Genomic DNA, 17741 nt, shown 5'->3' on the forward strand with positions numbered 1-17741 from the left:
GCATTGCTGTTCTCATTAGAGAAGAGTGGCTGACCTCACCACACTGCTCTTTGGTGGAAATACATATTTTTTCCTAAAAATTATGCTGAACAGCCTGAGGAGCACCAAGTATTTGAAATGATAAACATTTTCTCTATGTATAAATAAAGACTCTATCCCAAAAAAGACACATTGAGAAAAGCTAGTTTTAGAACAATATATAGTATGACTCCAATTAAAAATATAAAACTCAAACTCATGCTTTATGTTGAAAATAATTATATTTGCTTCATTTTTAATATACTGTTTATGGTATTAACTTTAGTAAATATATAAAAGTTTAAGGAGGAAATAGAAATTTATCCTTCAAATTCCCAGTAGGAATAATTCCTATTAGCATTCTGGTAGATTCCCTCCAGAATTTTTTTTTTAATCTTTCTCTCCTTCCAGCCTGTCATTTTCAGGTATATGCATGGGCAAAAGCACACACACACACACACACACACACACACACACACACACCTTACATGTCTTTAATTACTACAGAAATCTAAAGATATTTTAAAATTACATGTGTACTAACTATTGGCTTATCTACTTTTTTTTTTTCTGGTTTTTCAAGACAGGGTTTCTCTGTATAGCCCTGGCTGTCCTGGAACTCACTCAGTAGACCAGGCTGGCCTCAAACACAGAAATCTGCCTGTCTCTGCCTCCCAAGTACTGGATTAAAGGCATGCGCCACCACCTCCCGGCTCTTGTCTACATTTTTAACATTTGTATCTATTCCTTAAATAAGAGTTATTTCACTTCAGTGTCTCCAATTGTTCCCTGAAAGAGGAACTTCATAGTGTTGCCAAGAGGTCCCTAGCATGCAAATTATAGCCAACTCTTGAAGCTTTATTGTAGTTGAGTGGTTGGTCACCAGCCAACACCTCCATGAGTGGACAGGTATTTAGAACCCTTGTCAGGTCCTTAGAAGAATGGGGCAGTGCCTGGTACTCTCCACTCCCTCTCCATCTCCTTTCTCTTCTCCCCAACCTTCTAATTTTGTGATTCCAGTTTTTGTCTGACCATGTCGACATGATTCTTCATTTCTGCTGCAATAAAATGAAGTTGTTTGGGTCATTTAAGTATGTTCTCCAAAACATCATCCAGGCCATCCTTTCCTTTTTCTTCTTTCTTTTTTTTCTTTTTCTTTCTTTCTTTTCTTTTTTTTTTTTTTCCGGTTTTTTGAGACAGGGTTTCTCTGTGTAGCCCTGGCTGTCCAGGAACTCACTCTGTAGACCAGGCTGGCCTTAAACTCAGAAATCCACCTGTCTCTGCCTCTCAAGTGATGGGATTAAAGGCATGCGCCACCACTGCTCAGCCATCCTTTTTTGATATATTTATTTTCATTGGCATGTGATGATGGTACCTATTAAAACTTGGATATATGCATATTAGAACAAGTGGGTATTGTCTTTCTGTCTAGCTTATTTTGAGTGTGATATGACATCTTCTGCCCCATCCATTCGGCTGTGAGATGTTGTTCCTCCTTACAGCTGGTGAAACTTGGAGCAGGGCTATTTACACTGGCAGAAATCACTATGGGAAACCTGAGACAGTCACTGAGTTTTCAGGAAGCGTGGCAGTGCATGGAAATGTCCTACCTCAGCCCCTTTCACTACCCACCTTAAGCTGCTATAACTTGATTTTTCTTCTTGTATGTATTTTCTCTCTAAATTAAATTATCTTACAATATATTTTGATTGTATTCTTTTCCCTCCCCAACCAGCTTCCTCTTCTTTCCCTTCCACTCTTTTTTTAAAGAATTATTTATTTATTTTATGTATATGAATACACTGTAGCTATATTCAGACACACTAGAAGAGGGCATCAGATCCCATTACAGATGGCTGTGAGCCACCATATGGTTGCTGGGAATTGAACTCAGGACCTCTGAAGAGCAGTCAGTGCTCTTAACCTCTGAGCCATCTCTCCAGCCCTCCCTTCCACCCTTAAAAAACAAAATAAAACAAGATGGATTCTCTTTCCACACAGATCCTGGAAGCCTTGAAGGGAGGGGTCTGATAAAGACATCCTATCAAGGACTAAGTGCTGTGCGAACTCTCACTCTCTGCACACTGTCCAGGTGTGAATATCTTTGTTAATTCTCACCTACTGCAGGAAGGATTGAATGGTGCTTTCATCTCCAGGTGTAGGTGTGTGTCATTAGGAGTCATTTGATTGCTAGGTGTCCAGCACTTATAGGTCACCTGATGTCACCTCAGTTGATTAGATAACCCAGGCTACTTCCCTTTAAATTCCTTATAGAAGACAAAAATATAATAGTATCTCAAAGACTCTTACAGTGAAGTGAAGCCAGGACACTCCTACCAAAAGTGGATATTTCTAAAACTGTCCTGCTTTCGGGATCAAAGTGCATACTCTCTTCTTAGCTCTTCAGTCCTCCTAGACCTCAGTACTGGCTAAACATCAACTCTCTGGAGCTTCCTTGAGCGGCTGCTCTTAGCTCTAGAGTGTACATTTCTACAATAACCATCCCTTATCTTTGGCTTCACTCTCTATGGTCATCCATGATCATAAAATATTAAGTGGAATATTCCAGAAATAAAATGCATATTGTTTTGTGTGGTAAAACAAAACCCCTCGGTGCCTTGATGGATCCTACTCAAGAACTGAAGTATTCCGTTGCCTGGGATATTAATGTAGTATATGCCACGCAGCTGACGCTCCCCCAATAGTGACTTAAGTAGAATCGGATCAACTGTCAAGGTATTGTAACATCCTATCAGGCAACATGTATTGATTTAATAATGATCCCAAAGTCCAAGAGAAGAGTTGCAGGCATTTTTAGTGCAGTGCCTTGTTATAATTATTGTATTTTAGATAATGCTGTTAAATCTCATTGTTCCTAATTTATAAATTAAACTTCATCAGAGGGATGGGTGGGTGTGGGTGTTGAGGTAGACCTTAGCTATGTATCTCTGGCTAAACTCATATTTGCCTAAGTTGGAGTTGAAATTACCAAGATCCTCCTGTCTCAGCCTCCTCAGTGCTGGGCCTGTGGGCCTGTGTTGCCATGATCAATCCTCTGGGGATTTAGTTATATTCCCTGCTGTGCTAGGTTCCGGTTTTTGTTACATAAAGCAAACACAATCCTAGTTTGACTGTTACTATAGAAACAATGAGAATCCAGTCTCATCCTCTGCACAGGAAAATAAAGCTGGGTGAGACTGGACTAATGAACAAGCTTCTCAAGAAAAAGAGTCAGGGGCTGGAGGGACGGCTCAGTGGTTAAGAGCACTGACTGCTCTTCCAGAGGTCCTGAGTTCAATTCCAAGCAACCACATGGTGGCTCACAACCATCTGTAATGGGATCCGATGCCCTCTTCTGGTGTGTCTCAGGACAGCTACAGTGTACTCATAAAAATAAATATATCTTTAAAAAAAGAAAGGAAGAAAGAGAGAGAGGGAAAGAAAGAGAGAAAGGAAGAAAGAAAGAAGGAAAGAAAGAAGGAAAGAAAGAAAGGAAAGGAAAGGAAACAGAGAAACAGGGTCAGTGGGATTGTAGGTAATTGGATGTGGCCTACTGGGAATCATCATCAAGAGATGGCTTTTCTCTTCCTCTCAGATCCAAAACCACATCCTACTACTGCACTTCCCCCATTTACTTTTTTTCTACCCAGTGTCTTTCTCCCAGCATTCCCCTTGTCCATGTGCATCAGCTAGCCCAATGTCTGTGTTCACCATCATTGCCACAGTTGAAGTTCAAATAAGCATTATCTCAATCCCAGACCTCTGCAATCCCAGTGTGTAGACTTAGATTCTTTAAACCTACTTTTTTTTTAAGATTTATTTATTTACTATATATAAGTACACTGTAGCTGTCTTCAGACACACCAGAAGAGGGCATCTGATCTCATTACAGATGGTTGTGAGCCACCATGTGGTTGCTGGGAATTGAACTCAGGAACTCTGGAAGAGCAGTCAGTGCTCTTAACCACTGAGCTATCTCTCCAGCCCCTAAACCTACTTTTAATAAGGGTTCTCAAACACTTCTAGCCCACCATCTGCTCATGTTGTTATATGGTATTTAACAACTCTATTAGTTCTTACCTTCACTTGGACACCTCCCTCCCCCCCCAAATTGAGTCATAGTCCTATTGATTTATTTAATCAGCTTCATTACAATTACTGGGTGATTACCCTAACCTATTTTTTTTTTAAGATTTATTTATTTATTTATTTATTTAATGTATGTGAGTACATTGTTGCTGTCTTCAAACACACCTGTTACAGATGGTTGTGAACCACCATTTAAAGGCAGCCAGGAGGAGACTGGAATTCCACACTATGTGGAGCTTAAGCATAGGAGACCTCAGAGCCCACCCCCACAGTAAGACACTTCCTCCAACAAGGCCCCACCTCCTCATAGTGCCACTTCCCACAGGTCAAGCATTCAAACACACGAGTCTATGGGGACCATTCCTATTCAAGCCACCACATTCTCTACCCCACGGCCCCGCTCCTTTTGCTCTCCCCCTCTCCCAGTGAACCTCTTAACCTAGATCTGCTGTGTGGCATAATTTCTTAGTGGCACACCTTTGCATGGGCCTGCCAAAGGAACTCCCACTCTGCTGCTTTTTCTATCAGTCCTACCTTTCTCTCCTGGGAGGTGCTGGGACTATGGGGTGCACTACCATGTCCAGTTTGTGTAGTGCTAAGGCTGGGACCCAGAACTTCATAAATGCTAAACAACGGAGCTGCCCCCCACACCCTACAATGCTTGTTCTTGGAGAGGGAGAAGCAGCAGGAGGTGGTAACAGAAGGGACTAAGCTATCATCTGTGACTAGGAAGTTGCCGGTTTCGGGTGGATAATTCACTAGATAACGTGTAAGAGCATTAGTGATAACATGTGAAATATATGCGAGGTATTTTAAAAGAAAAAAATTTAAATGGGGTCCAAATAATTGCTTTGGCAGAACAGGGAGCATATTTTCATTAAGATCTCTCAGTCCCATTTTGAGTACCTACTATGTGCTAAGTATATATCCCCAGCCCACAAGCACCCCTCTATCAGAGCTAGCTCTCTCCCAAAGAGATGCATGCAGGTATGAAAGATCCCTCTCCTGCTTCCCGAAGGAGTCTACTCCGCCCATCACTGCTTCTTTCTGTCTTTTTGTTTTTTAAAAGATTTATTTATTTATTTTACGTGTCTGAGTACCATCACTGCTTCTTAAATTCCACCCTCAGCCAATCTCTCCCTTTCTGCAAGCCACTTTCCTTTGCCTGATAACCACGTGCAAGGACTCCCAGCTTGGCAAACTGACCAGCCAATTTTGGCTCCTTTCCCTGGACTCTGAGCTCATTTCTTGGCGCACAGCATCACTGGGATGCTATCCACTACTAATGAGCCCTCTTTAGGCTTGGTTCCAGGACCTCCCGCATATGGCACTTGTTGGATACCTTTGTATGATGCAGCTTGGGCACACAGTGCCAGCCCTGAAGCCAAATAGATATTTAGGGGTCAGAAGTACAAATAACTTGAATACAGAGGAGATAGTCAAAAAGGTGGAGCCAAAGGGTGGCAGGATCATTATTGACACGGGGAAGGAAATGGTGATGTATTTGGCTTTACACATGCGAAGTTTATAGAACTAGCAGAAAGATATAGTGGGAAGATTGATCATGATGCAGAAACATTTCAATATAAGGAGAAAGGCTTTGGAGTTAATATGTACTAGGCTGGCATTCTGGCTCTTTGTTGTTAGCTGAAGGGCTTGAGCAAGTGACTTGATCTCAGGTTTCTGAACCTCAGTTTTGCCATCTGAAAAATGGGATTATAGGACTTGAGAGATGACTCAGCAGTTAAGAGCACTTGCTGCTTTTCTAAAAGGCCTGGGTTTAATTCTCAACACCCACATGGTAGCTCACAACCACCTGTCATTCCAGTTCTAGGGGATCCAATGACATCTTTGGGGCTCCATAAGCACTAGGTATGCATGTGTTGTACAGACATGCGTGCGGACAAAACACCTATACACATAAAATAAATGTGTGTGTGTGTATGTATGCATGTATGTATGTATGTATATATATATAAGTATATATGTATATATGTATGTGTGTATATGTATGTATATGCATGTATATGTATATATGAATTCTATGTATGTGTGTATATATGAATTCTAGTTTCTTCTTCTTGATTCAGACTGCTCTAGGGTATGTTGCCATGCAGAATTCCTCTGTGGAACTAAGCCTGAGTCATTTCCATGGGCATTCATGTGGTTTTGAGTTGCTTTGCTTCTTTTCTATGTCCTCCCGAATCATTTTTCATGGGCCCTTTCTTCAAGGACTGCTTCCGGGAGTCCCTGGCAAGGGGTTGGTTCTGCTTATTAATTTTTGTTCTGAGCACATGTAATCTAATCCAGTAGTTGGGGCGGGTGTGGATGATAGCAGAGGTATTCTCAGGCTTGAGCAAAGCTGGGTTGAGTGCAGCAGGCATCAAATCTCCATAATGAAATTCTTCAGAATGCTTATCGTCCTCTTGTGGCAAATGATCATATTGCAGGTAGTTGGGAATCCACGATCCTAAAAGAATTTCTTTGGTGGCCAGCGCCAACTTAATGGAGTGAGAGCAACAACTTCTATTGTGCTAAGCCCCTTCTAGCTTAACAAAGATTGTTACTGTAGCATAACTGAACACATCCTGTCAGGCACAGATGGTGAGAGAGATACTTAAGATTTCTGATATGGACTACGGGATGGAATGGGGTTGAGAAAAGCAAACAGGAGAGAGTTGTTGAGTTTTATTTTTTAGATCAAGAATTAAATGTAGCCGGGCAGTGGTGGCGCACGCCTTTAATTCCAGCACTTGGGAGATAGAAGCAGGCAGATTTTTGGGTTCGAGGCCAGCCTGGTCTACAGAGTGAGTTCCGGGCTACACAGAGAAACCCTGTCTCGAAAAAAATAAATAAATAAATAAATAAATACAGTCTTAGTTTGTATTTGAGATGCTTATGGAAAGGCAAACTGAAATGTTTGAAAGGCAGTTGGTAGTTGGCTCTGAATCTCCCGAGGAGTGACCAGAGCTGGAAATAACATTTGAATATAGTTGAAACCAAAGAATAGACAGAAAATCAGGACCAAGGGAAAGAGGAATGTATATACATGCTAATGAAAAGCATTAACAGACGCTATGATTGAAATGTAAGCAGAGCTGGCTTCCTGGTCAGGGAAAGAAGGGTGTGTGCATTCCGTGTTGATTCTAACTCACAGGAAGAAGTACGTGTATTCCTTCAAGAAAGAAGAGTTCCCAGTGTCCACACTTCTTTCCTAACACAGTAACTTCAGAGTAAAGATTTCATGGCACTAAGTTCTGGGGAAGTATAAAGAGTCTTCCTGGGGCATTATTTGTCTGGGATAGATTTCAGACATAAACTGGATGGCGGAAAAGGCTACTTACATTTTCAAGAAATGTTTGCAGAGTGAACACTTCTTTGCAAACCCTAAGAATGTGGTAAAGCAGAAACCAGTCCTAAAGACTATATACTTACTCAGCATTCTCTGCTGGACAGAAACCGACTTGACCTCATGGGAGGGGAGTTCAAGCCGGCTGGGCTAGGCTGGGCTTTCCCAGCATTCACTTGGGTTGTCCAACCTGCCCAGTGAAGCGCCATGGCTTCTTGCCCATCTTGATCTCCACGGGTTTGGACAGGGCCACTCTGTGCCTGGCTGAGTGCTTGCTTCGTGGGACCTCTGTTCCTTTTGTTCAGCTTGCCCGGCAGCATTACACTGTCTTCAACAGAGCAGAAGGGACTGACCACAGAGGAGCCTGGAGGTTAATTTTCATCAGTAAGACTGACACAGTGGCATTGCAAGATGTCGACAATGCTTGGGTAATGTGGTCTGGATGGCTGTGTTTCATAGAATAGTGAATCAACTCAGTTCACCAAACAGACAGGACATTCTGTGAAACGTTCATTCATTTATTGGGGCCTACTAAATTTTATGAGAGAGAAAGAAGTGTAATTCTGCCAAGTATGTGAAATACAGCATTTGAAAAAACAGATGGCCATGGGGGCGGGTGGACAATGAAAAAGTAGAATGATATTTAATTTCACAGTACTCCCTGTTTGCTAAGCATTGAGAGTTTTTTGGTTGGTTGGTTGGTTGGTTTTGTTTTTTGGTAGGAGTAGTTAGCTCTCTCTCTCTCTCTCTCTCTCTCTCTCTCTCTCTCTCTCTTCTCTCTCCTTGTATATGTGTTATGGTTACTGTGCTGGGGTTCAAATTTGGGTCCTGCTCTTCTTGCAAGCACACCACAACTGAGCTATACCCCAACCCCCCCCACTAATTTAAATATATTAAATATATCACAAGTCAATACATATAGTAATATGTTTGATAATATTATCTTAATTTTATAAAGAAAAAACAAGAAGCGGAAAGCAGAAGGGATTATAAAAGAAAGAGGCCAGGGGTAATGGCGCATGCCTTTAATCCCAGAACTCAGAGGCAAAGGCAGGAGAATATCTTGAGTTCAAGGCCAGTCTAGTCTACAGAGTAAGTATACGCTCTCTCTCTCTCTCCCTCTCTCTCTCTCCTCTCTCCCTGTATATGTGTTTCTCTCTCAATATATATATATATATTTAGATATAGATACATACACCCATATGGTATATGGTATGCAGGATATACATATATTCATATGTATGAATATTCATATACATATTCATATGTATATCCTGGATACCAGAAGAACCCAATTGAGACATTGGCAGGGCTATGGAGATGGCTTCCTGGCTGTGGTGGTACCTCTGGACGGGCAGAGGCAGGGGGATCTTTGGGACTCACTGAACAACCAGCCTAGCTTACTTGGCAAGTTCCAATTCAATGAGAGACACTGCTTGAAGAAAAAAAATGGTGGAGGCTGAAGGGGGGAGGGTCTCAGCAGTTAAGAACACTGACTGCTCTTTGAGAGGACCTGGGTTCAATTCCCAGCCCTCACAGAGTGACTGGTGAATGTCTGTACTGCCAGTTCCAGGGGCCCTGATTTCTTCTGTCTTTCAAAGGTACCGAGTATACACTGGTTCACAGACAGACAGACAGACGCACACACACACAAACACATATATACAGAATTTCTTCTTCCCTTCTCTTCCTCCTCCTCCTCCTCCTCCTCCTCCTCCTCCTCCTCTTCCTCCTCCTCCTTTTTTGTTTTTGTTTTTGTTTCAAATCTTGGCTGCCTTGCTGGAGCTAGTTCCTGATGGTTCCCAAACCACGTTGTTCCTTCAAGGATTGTATTTCTAGTTACTGTTGTTATAACTGGTTTCGAGGCATTCTATAGCCGTGGCTGGCCTCAAAGTTGCTAGCTAGAGCAGTTTGGCCTCAGACTTCCAGGAGTCCACCAGCCTCCTGAGTGCTGAGATTAAAGGAGAGCAACAAGCTGCCTGGCTTGTTATAGCTTTTAACCACACTGTGGTGATAGTGATGTTAAGAGGTGTCCCCTAGCCGGGCTGTGGTTGCACACGCCTTTAATCCCAGCACTTGGGAGGCAGAGGCAGGCAGATTTCTGAGTTCGAGGCTAGCCTGGTCTACAGAGTGAGTTCCAGGACAGCCAGGGCTCTACAGAGAAACTCTGTCTCGAAAAAACAAAAAAGTCAAAAAAAAAAAAAAAAAAAAAAGAGGTGTTACCTAGCCTCACCATTCTTTTGTTGTTGTTTTTGTTTTTTTGTATATAGATCACTGAATGGAAAATATTCAAGGGGCTGGAGAGATAGCTCAATGGGTGGGAATGCGAGGTATAGAAGCATGAGGACCCGAGAGTCTGAACCCCCAGTATCTACATTATAAACAAACAACAGACAGGAACACCTATGTGGTCCCGCGGCTGCGTGCTGTCCCAGTGCTGGAGAGTTCCACGGCTGCGTGCTGTCCCAGTGCTGGAGATGCTGGCTCTAGATTTGCTGAGAGGCTTTGTCTCAGGAGAACAAGGGAAAGATAAATATGACATAGTTATCATCCTCTGGTATCCTCACAAACTTGAGTGGATGTGTATACCTGCACAGAAAGAGACATGTATGTGTACACTACATACACACTCTCACACACACATTCCCATTACACACACACACATACACACATTTTCTGTCTCTGTCTCTGTCTCTGTCTCTGTCTCTCTCTCTCTCTCTCTGTCTCTCTCTCTCTCTCTCTCTCTCTCTCTCACACACACACACACACACACAGAGCAGGGGGTGTGATTTAAGAACAAGTTAATGTGGTCACTTTGGAGAACAGGTTGGCAGTACAGTACCTAATAGCAGCCACTGCCATAAGAATGTAGCATTAAGCCGGACGGTGGTGCACACCTTTAATCCTAGCATTTGGGAGGCAGAGGCAGGTGGATTTCTGAGTTCAAGGCCAGCCTAGTCTACAGAGTGAGTTCCAGGACAGCCAGGGCTATACAGAGAAACCCTGTCTCAAAAAAAAAAAAAGAATGTAGCTGGGGAAGGTAGATCACAAGGTTGAAGCCTTCCACCTGGAACTAGAGAGCAAGACCCTGTCTCCAAAATATCGAAGGCAAACAAAATCCCAGAAACAAAACACTTTGTGATGTATCAAATATCATTTTGATACAACACAAGAGGAAAAGAGAGATTAATGAATTGAAAGAAGACATTGATAAACCTAATATCACAAGTGTTCATTAATGCCATGTAAAGATTGCCAAGAGGGGCTGAGAAGACAGTTCAGGGGTAGACCATTTGCCTAGAAAGTGAAGCTCTGGCTTCTATCCCAGTGCAACAGCCATCAGCGAAAGGGAGAGATGAATCATGGTGTTTTTTTCTACAAGGAGCTGGAGATAGAGCTCAGTGGGTAGAGTTCACTCCCAGCATGTGTGAAACCCTGGGCTTGAGCCCAGCCCTTCGTGAACTGGGCAGAGTGGTATATGTAGGGTACATAAAGACAGAAGACTCGGAACTTCACGCACCTCTATAGCCACAGTGAGTTCCAGGCCAGTATGGGACATACAAGACCTTGGAGAGGAAAGGGGGTGCAAGGAAGAAGAGGATGGGATGGAAGGACACAGGGATTGAATACGTATTTCTCATGGTCTTGGGGGCCGGAAGTCCATGGTCAGGCTGCCAGTGTGGGATGTCCTGGGTCTTCTTCCAGGTCTGCATCATCTACCTCAGACACCCTCACATGGCAGAGAGCAGAGAGGGAGAGCAGTTTCTCTCATGACTCTTGCGTGAGCACCGATTCTATTCACGAGAGGTACACTCCACGACCTCACTTGGATCTCTTTATTTTCACCTTCTAATTCCATCTAAGAGGGTTGTTGCATGCAAGTTGTCTTCACATGTTTCAGGAACATGTGACATTCAGTAGCCATCATAGCTATCCAGGTCCCCGCGCAGGAAAGTTTCAAGGATCTCTTCATATTAGCGACCTTGTACATTTTTGACTTTTTTTGTTTGTTTGTTTTTTGGGTTTTTGGTTTGTTTTTTTTTTTTTGTTTTTTGAGACAGGGTTTCTCTGTGTAGCCCTGGCTGTCCTGGAACTCACTCTGTAGACCAGGCTGGCCTCGAACTCAGAAATCAGCCTGCCTCTGCCTCCCAAGTGCTGGGATTAAAGGCATGCGCCACCACTGCCAGGCTAATGCTTGACTTTTGTTAAGATCAACGGGAAAATTCATCAGTTATGGTGCCTCTACTCTTCCACAGACTCATAAACATGGTTCCATTTTCCCACCAAGGGTATAGTTCTGATAGCTGGATCTCAGGCACGGGTCTGTAAACCTAGCTACTCAGAAATCTAAGGAGGGGAATCTAAGTTGAAGGCCTGCCTAGACTCCAGAGTGAGTTCAAGGCCAGCCTTGGCAACTTAATGAGACCCTCCCTCAAAATAAGAAAAATCAGAAAGAGGGCTGGAGATATATTGCCATGGTTGAACACTTGTTTAGCATGGTCCAGGCCCTGGGATCAATCCTCAGTGAGTATGGGGGCGGGTTTGATCAAGAAAGCAGCTGTATGGTACCTGTGGGACATATGTGCAGAGGCAAGGGAAACGAGGGGCCATTGCGGGACCTCACTTTTCTACATGGAAGCATGCTGATCTCAAGGGAGTAGAGATAACACTGGCTAGCCGAGGCTGAGGAGAGGGAGGGGAGATGGGCCCTGGGTGGTTTATGACAGATAGGAGGGCTAAGTTCTGACAGGCTAGCACAGTGTGTGAGTATAGGTAATAGTTATGTGTTGTATATTTTGAAGTAGCTAGAACAAAAACTCCAAAGGGTGGTGAGACAACTCAGCAGGAAAAGACACTCTCCGCCGAGCAGGATGACCCCAGTTCAACTTGCAGGACTCAAATAGTAGAGAGAACTGACTCCTGCAAATTGTCCTCTGATCCCCCCATCTCCACAAGTGCAAGGTGGCATGCACATGCCCACTTGCGCACAAACGCACAAAATAAACATACATAAATTTAAATCTAATAATTTTCTTTTTGAGACAGATCACTAGGTAGCCCTAGCTGTCCTGGAATTCACTATGTAGACCAGGCTGGCCTTGAACTCACAGAGATCTGCCCACTTTTGTCTGCCAAATGCAGGGATTAAGAATGTAACCTTTCATTGGCTATAAAAATGTAATTAAAGAGTTTTAAAAAGATATTGTATATTCTCAGCATAAAGAAAGGCTTCAGTAAATATATGTGTTAATTACTTTGATATGATCATTATACAATGTATATATATCAGACAATCACATATACCCCATAAATATGTATAATTAAACTATGCTATAATTATGTGGCAATTAAAAATAAAATGGGATTGGGCCAGTAAGATGTCTCAGTGGATAAAAACACTTGCCATACAAGTCTAGCCTGTGTTCAAGCCTAGGAATTCACAGAGGAAGGAGGGTAGGAAGAAAGGAAGGAAGGAAATGGCCACACACACACGCGCACACACACACACACACACACAAATACACACACACACACCGTGGGATGTGTGCCCCCCTCACAGTACAATCACTAATACGTTTAAAATTTAAAAACTGTTTAAAGTCACAGATCCTTCGATCACATTCTAGACCTTTAGTCTGGGCTCCTTAGGGGAAGGAGGCCCAACTCTGCAGTTTTCATGCTGATGCCTGAGAACTGCTACCAAAAGCACGCCTAGGCAGCTGGCTCGCACACCCAAGGCCCAGTCCACCCCTCCATCCACCTCAGCTTTAATCAGTTCCACTGGAGGATTTTTCTCAAGCCAAGGCCAGGCTGAAAAACTAAGAGGCATTGTGTATTATTGTTTCAGCCTTCGTGTGGGGGAAGAAGACTGGCCTGCCCTGAGCCTTGCTTGGCAGGGATGTGCTCAGTGTGCCTTGAAAGTTCATCTCTGTCCTGTGCCCCCTTTGCTTGTCCCTGCCCCTCCCCCACCTTTGCTCCTTTCCAACATCTGATGCTTGATTTTTTTTTTTCCTCCAATCATCTTAGTTTTTTGCTTGCTTGCCTGCTTTTGTTTTTGAAGCTGAAGCAAAGCAGTCCTGGCTCATGTTTTCATGATTACCTCAAATGCTTCTGTATGTATTACTTTTCAGCGATGGCATAGTTATTCCCAGCATCGCCTACAAGACAAAGGTCAGCTGTTAAATCCTCTTCTCCAATTACTACGTGGAGAGTTGATCGGTACCAGTGCCACCTTCTATGTTGCTGTATTTTAAATTAGCAAAGGAGCTTGATGGGAGGTGTGTGAGAGGACAGATGGGGCATGATGCTTCCAATGGCAGAAGAAAATTCTAATGAGTAATACTTGTACTATACAAGCTTTGGTCATTCCAGAGTTTACACAGCGTATTTAAAGTGTGGAATATACCACCCAAACCAAAACAACGTGCTAAATCAATTTCCAACAATAATGAGCTATGTGATGTTATAGCACCCCCAGCAAACAAGGCGATTGTGCTGTCAAAGACTCCTGCCTCGACAGAGTGATAGTAGCCTGAACGAGCAGTCAGGTCAGAAGCATGCTCCTCCACACATGCTGGGGCTGAGAGCACGGAGCCAGTGTAGACCTCTGCTCACTCTTGTGTCCCCTGCTTGTGGCCTTGTGTGAGGCCCTGCCTTTGCAGACAAGGACAGTGTGACATATGCTCCCAGAGCTGCCTTCTCTCTGCTGGGGCATCTGGAGACAATAAAGTAGACAGTACTTAGCTGAGTGGGAAGTGGGCCTACTCAGCTGTCCTGGGTCTGGCTGCATTTGTGTGTGCGTGTCTGGCACCTTGAGATTCTTGGCGCCAATGTCTCCATCCAAATTCCTGCCCTAAGACACTAGACCAAACTATGGCATTCTTCTAGTAGCCTAAGGCAGTGTCCCCAGAATGACCCAGGACACCTTGAGTTCAGGTCCAGAAAAGCTCAAGGCTGGCAAAAGAATGTACCATGTGTTCCAGCCAATACCTGGCCACGGTCCTTTAATATCCTTTCTTCTGAGCATTTATTTAAAACATCTTAGAACTACAAATCCTTCCTGGCTCCTCTGAGGAGCATCTGTGTGACCTCTCTCAGGACCTGAAAACCATTCCTTTGACTGTAACCATCACAAGTGCAGGGTTTCTGCCCTTGGTCTCTGTGGGAGGGAGATGCCTGAATTGAATGAACGCCAGGTAGCGGGCGCCAAGGACTCATCACATTGACGTTGGTCCACCCTCCTCCTCACAGTTTGCAGTGGTCACTTCTCTAGCTGCTCTAGCCCAGGGCCTGCCCTCTTCCTCCCTTCTGCACATGCCTCCTCACTTTTGCCCATTTTTCCAAAATGGAAATCTATCTATCTTCACCATCCCTCCTGTCTGACTTTAACTTTATCTTCTGTAAGCAGCCTATTTAATCACCACCTACTATGTGATATGTACCACACGCTTCTTTTCTTTTTTCTTTTTCTTTTTTTGTTTTTTCCAGACATGATTTCTCTGTATAGTCCTGGATCTCCTGGACCTCAATCTATAGACCAGGCTGGCCTCAAACTCCCAGAGATCTGACTGTCTCTGCCCCCTGAGTGCTAGGATTAAAGGCATGCACCACTGCCTCTCAGCTTGTACCACACGATTCTTAACTGAAACCCAATGAAAAATTTCTTGTTATAAAGGGATGATATGTTCATCACAGAAAAGGAGAAGAATATAGTATACACAATACAAACTGCAGGCAGGGTGTGGCCTTGAAACCTCAGCTTGTGCTTCTTGCCTTTGCTCCACCGTGCTCCCTGCAACCGTGCTCTGCATCACCACAGCCCAGGATCTATGGAGTCAAGCGACCATGGTCGAGATTCTCTCATGTTGTGAGCCAATATGCAATGCTCCTCTAAGTTGATCCGCTAAACTATTTCATCACGGCAAGAAAAGGTAAGGAATCTATCTATGCCTTACTTCATCTGTTTGCCTTTTGTTTGAGATGTGGGGATCTCATGTAGTCCAAGTTGACTTCAAACTCACTGACCTCAGTGCTTCAGTTTGTGTTCCTCATTCTCCTGCCTCTCTGCCCACTTCTCTAGCCCAGAAGAGAGGATGATTCTGCAGAGAGTATTTCCTCTGCTGGGATTACAACACACAACAATTACAGTGATTGGCCTAGCACATACTATGAAGCATAACTTTGAAATAAAAATATGGAATCATTATTTTCAACTGATATCTTCTTGCTTGACATTTTCTCGTGTCATTCTTTAGAAGTGTGATTTAAGCCGCACAACATTTTATCGTGTGGATGTACCAACAGTCTTAATTGGGTTTCCTCTAACTTGCCCTACCATCAATATTTCCCCATTGCAGGTTATAATGGCTATTTTCTGATGTTGTGATAAAATGCTATGACCAAATGCAACTTAAGAAAAAAAAATTTTTATTTTAGCTCATGGTTCCAGAGGGATAGAGCCCCTGTGGTAGGGAAAGCATACGGCTGAGAGGGGGAGGTAGGGGGAAGAAATAGACTAGAAATCCTCAAAGTCTGGCCCTTAGAGACATACTCTCTTCAGCAAGGCTCCAGCTCCTAAAGGTTCCACGTTCTCCCTCATCATGCCACCAAGAAGGAACCATGTGTGTAAGTATATGAGCCTAAGGGACATACTTCTGATCAAACCACACAGATGCATTTAAAGTCTTAACAGATAAGTCTCTGCTCATCCTTCATTAGTTGCTAGGGGTAATCCTAAAAGGGAGTATTCTGCTCTCTTTAACTCCATCCTTCTGGCTTCCATAGCAACATTCGGCAGTCTCTCTGGCCATGCTTCTACTTCTGTGCATGTCCTCTTTGGCCCCTCCTGACCTTTGTCTTGACCTGTGGGCTCTCTCTCATTCTTGCACTTGATTCTTCACTTCATGGTCCCAGCTACCATCCCAGTGCCAATGATAGTCTGTGTGCTCTTGTGGTCCCATGCCTCCCACTAGCTCCACTCTAAGGCATTGCCATTCCATGTCTCCACTTAGACATGTGGATGTCTCACAACTACGCAAAAAACTCTACTAAGGCAAATACAGTTCAATGTGTAACACACATACCCCCCATCTGCCAATCTGCAGAGATTCCTTTTTCCTGTTTTGGCTCAAGCCAGAAATCTAGTGGACTGCTTATGTTACATTACACATTTTGCCAAGTCCTGCTGATCCCCCTTTGAGCTCCAGAATTCATTTCTCTTCATCTTCACTGTCAGCCCCCCCAAGACCAGACTGCCCTCATCTGAACACACATCTGAAAATGAGACCCTCTACCCCCTACTCTTTAACCCCCAACCCCACTCCCCAGCCCCACCCACTGTCTTTAGTGCTCCTTATGATGGCTAAGACACACAGCTCTGTTCTTGACACCATATGCTCTAAACTCATTGGCCTATAGGTCAGCGTCCTACTGACTTTGTGTGTGTCATTTATCATACAGTCCTGTCACATGGCCTACTTTGCCTATTGCCTTACTTACGGAACAGGCATTTAAAAAGTCGTGTCTAGATTAGTGCTATTCTCTACCTTGGTCAGAGAATCTTCTATATGCAGCGACCAAACATTAGTGTGGAGACTGGTAACTGGTCAAAGAACTCAGAACAAGTGACTGTTGGGTGCTCAAGTCTGAAACTGGACATCTATATAACCACCTCCAAGGGTTATAACATTTTTAAAAATGGGGCAGAAAGGATGGAAGAGCTGAGGGAAGGGAAGGAACACTGTGAAACAATCTTCTGGATCTGGCACAGCTGCTATGCTTCATGAACTCTGAGTGCCAGTGGCTACTTGTCCAAGCCTGAGCCCATCAATATTCTTTCATTGGTGGCAGGAGTGGCCAGGATCATAAAGCCTCACTATCTCTCAGGAATACCGGGCAGCTAATAGTTAGGGCAAAGAGGACCACATTCCTCAGTGCTGTAGCCACTCTCAAAGTGCCCTTGCTCAAGCAAGTGACACCCTCCTCAGGTGCTCATGAGGCGACCCTAATTAAATGCAGTGGGGTAAGGCTGGAGAGATGGCCCAGTGGTTAAGAGCATTGGTCAATCTTCCCAGCACCTACATTGCAGCTCACAGGTATCTGTAACTCCAGTTCCAGGGGTCTTCTGATGTCCTCTTCTGACCTAGATGGGCACCAGGCATGCGTGTGGCACATATACATTCATGTGGCACATATGCATTCATGTGGGCAAAACAAACATCCATACACATTGTTAGAAGAGGAGGAGGAGGAGGAGGAAGAGGAGGAGGAGGAGGAGGAAGAGGAG

At 43.8% G+C, this 17741-nt stretch overlaps 1 protein-coding gene across 1 annotated transcript in view; it reads left to right on the forward strand.

Moving 5' to 3' along the window:
• Window positions 1-15072: 15072 nt before the first annotated feature.
• Fam169a (family with sequence similarity 169 member A) overlaps window positions 15073-17741 on the forward strand; it is an 81427-nt gene continuing 78758 nt past the window's right edge. Inside the window, exon 1 of the mRNA XM_031360665.1 lies at window positions 15073-15387. The gene's annotated coding sequence lies outside the window, so the exon portion shown is untranslated. The remainder of the gene's footprint in view (window positions 15388-17741) is intronic.

This window comes from Mastomys coucha, unplaced genomic scaffold, assembly GCF_008632895.1.
Source record: "Mastomys coucha isolate ucsf_1 unplaced genomic scaffold, UCSF_Mcou_1 pScaffold8, whole genome shotgun sequence".
Classification (NCBI taxonomy): Eukaryota; Metazoa; Chordata; class Mammalia; order Rodentia; family Muridae; genus Mastomys; species Mastomys coucha.